Consider the following 5,138-nt stretch of genomic DNA (forward strand, 5'->3'; position numbering starts at 1 on the left):
TCCCTCCCTCAAGATTTGAAAGTATCCAGTCCCCTGATTGGTTCTCTGGTCAGGTGACAGCCAGGCTTACTGAACTTGTTAACCCTTTACAGTCAAAGAGATATAAAGTACTTTTGTGCTATTAACTTTTTCTAATCTGTTTACGACACAACCTGAAAAGGAATTTTCCACTCCACACTCTCACCCTTAACCCTTCCCAAAATGCCTTGCAATGCTTGCAACAGCATTAGCAACATACAGTGTTAATTTGCCTCTCCAGGGGACCTGAGGGAGGGGGCCATTGGGTTGTAACACTGGCAGAGAATGGCCACCCCATTCCACCCCAGAGGCAGCTATGTCTCAGGGTTCTGCAAGTTGCACCCATAAAGCCCCTTTTCGTTTGAGGAATGATTCAGGACAGTTTCCCAAAGAGGAAAGAAAATTTGCTGCAGGTCAAACATCCCAAATCTGAGACTGTTAAATTAACACTGGAGAATTAGAGAAAAAATGGGGCCAAATCTGAAAAGGAGACTAGATAAAGTGTTGTTAATTGCTCCATCAGTACCAACCCTTCATGGAGCAGTTGCTGGTTTTACACCTGAAGGGAGACTTCCTTTCTCTAACTCCTGCCCATGGGGCCATGGTAGGAAGTGGTGACCCAGTGAAGCAGAGTTGAGACTGATGCAAGATAAGCAAAGCCAAACCAGCTTCCCAGAGTACTGGGTTGGAAGCCGGTATGGCAGGTGGGCCTGGGTTCCCCTACATCAGTGGTTCTCAACCAGGGGTACATGAACACCTGGGGATACACAGCAATCTTCCAGGAGGTACCTCAACTCATCTAGATATTTCCCTAGTTTTACAACAGGCTACATAAAAAGCACTAGTGACATCAGTACCAACTAAATTTCCATACAATGACTTGTACATACTGCTCTATGCACCATACGCTGAAAGCATGGGGGGTGGGTCCATGGTGCCTGGGCACCAGGAATATTCCTGGCCCGGGACCTGGCTCCAACAATGTCAGAGATCAGGTCTCTCCCTCAGCCTTGCCTTTCACCCCCAGGTGCTCCCTGCCATGTATCCCCTGGGTGATTTAAAATGCCCAACCCACTTACTGGCAGTGCAGCGGAGCTTAGCGGCTTCCTGCCTGCTCGCTCTACGTGGCTGCCAACTCCTCCTTGCAGCTCCTGGGCAGGGTGGGTCTGGGTCTATATGCGCTGCTCCTGCCCCAAGCCTCCTGCAGCCAATAGGAAGCTGCAGGGGCAGTGCCTGGGGGTAGTAGCATGCAGAGGCCCCCTGGGCCCGCCCTGCCTAGGAGCCCTAGGTAAGCACTGCACCCCCCTTCCACCCCTTCCCAGAACCTGCACCCCCTACCCCTTTCCCAGACACCCCCTCCCGCCTCCAAACTCCCTCCCACAGCCTGCACCCCCTACCCCAAATTCACAGGTGCCAACTTTTGCTGGCACTGTTGGGTGCTAAAATGCCCACTGCCCCGGCCCTGCCCCAACTCCACCTCTGTCCTGCCCCCATTCCACCCCCTTCCCCAAACCCCCCCCCGCCCCCGGCTCTGCATCTTCCCTCCCTCCTGCCCTGAGAGCACCGCATTCCCGCTCCGCCCCCGCCCCCCCGGGCTTGTTACACCACAAAACAGCCATTTTGCAGTAGCAAGCGCTGGAAGGAGAAGAAGGATGGGGCGGGGTGCAGAGCTCAGGGGAGAATGCGGAGGCAGGGTGGAGTGGGGAGCCTGGCTCTGCACCCACCAATATTTCCCTGTGGATACTCCAGCCCCAGAGAACCCGCAGAGTCGCCGCCTATGCCCAAACTCCCTTCCAGAGCCTGCACTCCAGAACTCCTCCACATACCAAAACTTCCTCCCAGAGCCTTTGGCAGGTGGGGGGCGCTCTGGGCATCCTGGGCACCACCAAAATTTCTACAAATCTGCCACCTCTGCAAATGATCAGGAGAGAATCCAAATGGCTTTTACAGGAAGATACATTTCTTGTTAAATCTCTTGCTCTGATGAGGAATCAGTTTCTCATTTTCAGTATTTTTCACAAACCAATCTCTACAAAATGAGCAGGAGAGAATTGTTACAGGTTTTATAGGAAGCTTCCAGGAGAAGTTTTTCACTATCACTGATCAGGTGTGAATTCCTCATTTTTAAATATTTTTCACAAACCTCTCTCTTCCAACTGAGCAGGAGTGCATCTTAATGGCTTTTTGAGGAAGAGTCCAGAAGTTTATCCCTAGAACTCATCCATAAGGAATTTCTCATTTTTAGTATTGTTCACTAACCGATCTCTTCCAAACCAACAGGAGATAATCCTTATGACTTTTACAGGAAGCTTCCAGGAGAAGTTTTTCACCAGCACTGATTGGTAATGAATTTCTGATTTTAAGTATTTTTCACCAATCAGTACCAAATGACCAGGAGAGCATCTGAAAAGCTTTCATAGGAAGATTCCATGAGAAATTTATCTTTAACACCGATCAGCAATGAATTTCTCATTTTCACCAATGTTCACCACCTGTTCACTACCAAGTGACCAGAAATGCATCCTTATGGCTTTTACAGATGAATCTACACGAAGTTTTTCACCAGCTCTCACCAACAACGAATTTCCCATTATTAGCTATTTTCACAAACCGCTCTCTTCCAAACCACCAGGAGAGAATCCTTACGGCTTTTCATAGGAAGCTTCTAAGAGAAGCTCCTCACTAGCACGGAGCAGCAAAACAATTCTCACCCCCGACTGAAAGGTGCGCGCAGCGTTTACACTCCCCTTGCTTCGCTTTACAATTACCCGGTAACAGAGACACTCACCGGCCAGGCTCAGTCACAGGGCGCTGGGACACGCTGCTCTTTCGGGATCAGAAGCTCGGGGTGGGCAAGTGACCCACCCGACACGAGCCCCTGCACCCGCCCCCGCCCCCGCTTACCAGCAGCGAGGCGGGCGGCGTCTCCCTGGCTGCCGGGGCTACCCGCTCCCTCTGAAGCCCCTGGCGCTAGAGGCGGGGCCCGCTCGGGGCTGAGCCTTCCCCCGCCCGCGCTCTCCGGCTGCCCCACGGCGCAGCAGCCCGGCCGACGGGCGGGGCACCAGGGACCAGACCCCACCCCCGGGCCACGAGCGTTCACGTGAGCAGCGGGGACCCGGCGCGGGTCTGAGAGGCGCCAGACGGGGGCTGGGCCGGGGGGTCAGGCTGAGGGCGGGGCCCTCCCGGACCGCTTCCGGGGCAGGCTGGGAGCTGTGACTCCTGACCCCCCCGGGAGCGGAAGTGACGTTGGGCGGGGGCGATGACGAGTGGGCTGTTAACACGCGCGGGGCTCTACGCGGCCCGTGGGAGTCACGGAGGGTTTTGTGCCACTCGAGAGCGTGTCTCTGCCCCGCCCACAGCGGCTGCTGCAAGGACAGACGGGAGCCAGCCCCGCCCCGCCGTGTCTGCCGCCTCTGGGCATGCGCAGATGGGGGGGGAGGGGCTCCCGCATGCGCAGAGGCAGCGCTCGCGGAGCGCCGGTTGGGTTTCCGCGCGGCGCAGCCGGGGTCCCGGAGCTCGGAGCCCAGGGCGGGCAGAGTGTTGAGCAGCGGTTCTGGGTGAGCGCCCGCGCCAGGATGCTGCGGGGCGGGGCGGGGCGGGCGGGGCCCGGCTCTGGCAGCTGCTCCGGGTGGTGGAGAGCGACCCTGGGGCGGGTGAGCCGACAGGGCGCGGCGCCGGGGTCTGCCCCCGGGCAGGCGGCGGCGCGACTGCTGTAACGCCGGGCCGGCGCGCTTCCCGGGTAACCCGGGGGAGGGACCAAGCGCCCCTGGGGCGCCTGCCTGTGCTGGGGTTGAGGCGAGGGGACGGTCTCCGTTGACGGACACTGCAGAGCCCTGCCAACTGACCGAATGGCGGGAAAGATTTTGCTGCAGTTAGAGCGGTTCAGCCATTGCGCGCCCCAGCGGGGCCGGGCGGGCGCTGTGCCGCCTGCCGCCCCGTGCCTCCGGCGGATTCCCGCGCGCTGCCCGCAGATGCTCCCACCTGGAAGCCGCGGGAACCAGCCGCCTGCGCAGGCCCACCCTGCGGGAGGGCCCCCGAGCCGCCTGCCCCTCGCGGACAGTGGCACAAGCGGCCCGCGGGCGTGCGCCGACAGAGCGCTTGGCAGCTGGGGCCTGGAGCCGGGCCTGGCTCCCACACAGCTTGTTACTCTGTGAGGTGCCGACGTCTCTGTCACGTTTTTACGGATCGACAGCTTTGCCGCTCTGAACTGAGCCAAGGGGCAGGTAGGCAAAACGCTACAGCAGGAAATTGCACGAGAGGAGAAGAGCAGGTGACCCCTGGGGAGGCGGGGGGCTGAGATCCTCTGACTTCCCGCTGTTCTCTCATGGTGATACACGTCCTCTTCAGTCCTTCGACTTTTTTCTCTTAGACACCATGTGATCAAAATCGGTGGTGATCCCCCCCCCCCCGTCACTTTTTCTCAAATTCAGATAAGTTCTCACCGATCTCCACCACAATTGTACTCCACATTTTCTCTCCAACTTCTGCAATTCCATTCAAATCTCAAGTTTCATGTGACCCCCTGTGAATGTGCAGTCCGTATGGTTTTATAAAAATTAATAATCAATCGCACTAAATAACAGCATGTTTCATGGCACAAGGTCCTTGTAAGATATCATTACAAAGCTTATCTCTCTGAGTGTAATCATCCTATTTGTATAATTACACTTTGAATCTGAAACTACACACGTAACAAAAACTCTGAGGTCCAATTAATTTTCTAAGTGTGGCATTCACACGTGCTTCTGCGCACATCGCTCGATGACTCTATTAACTAGGACCCACCCGCTCTCACATGGCTGATCCTTCCTGTAAGTCTTCTGTATACCTGTGTTGCTGGAAGTGGGCAATGAAAGTCTTGGCAAGTGACATGTGTCATGTCACCTGAACTGGAATCCATCTTTAACGTGTGTCTTCATTGAGAAAGGGGGTGGAACTTCAGAGAGGGACAAAGATTTCCTGCCTTTATGCAAAGATAGATCTTAATAGATAGAAGATACTACATCGCACAATAAAGAGGTGCGAAGCGCAAACGACAACGCACGCACGTCTATTGAAGAATCCTCTAAGTACCACCTAACGGAACAAGAGCTGTACCAGGGGAAAAATTGTGCCCAGCT

At 55.7% G+C, this 5,138-nt stretch overlaps 1 protein-coding gene across 3 annotated transcripts in view; it reads right to left on the reverse strand.

Moving 5' to 3' along the window:
- The window catches only part of LOC116829821 (uncharacterized), a 72,000-nt gene extending 68,792 nt beyond the window's left edge, over positions 1–3,208 (reverse strand). The window contains exon 1 of one of the 3 annotated variants that reach the window (XM_075059651.1): positions 2,807–3,208. The gene's annotated coding sequence lies outside the window, so the exon portion shown is untranslated. The remainder of the gene's footprint in view (positions 1–2,806) is intronic. The other 2 variants (XM_075059650.1, XM_075059649.1) reach the window with 2 other exon arrangements.
- Between the last annotated feature and the right edge of the window lie 1,930 nt (positions 3,209–5,138).

Source organism: Chelonoidis abingdonii, chromosome 21 (genome assembly GCF_003597395.2).
Source record: "Chelonoidis abingdonii isolate Lonesome George chromosome 21, CheloAbing_2.0, whole genome shotgun sequence".
Classification (NCBI taxonomy): domain Eukaryota; kingdom Metazoa; phylum Chordata; order Testudines; family Testudinidae; genus Chelonoidis; species Chelonoidis abingdonii.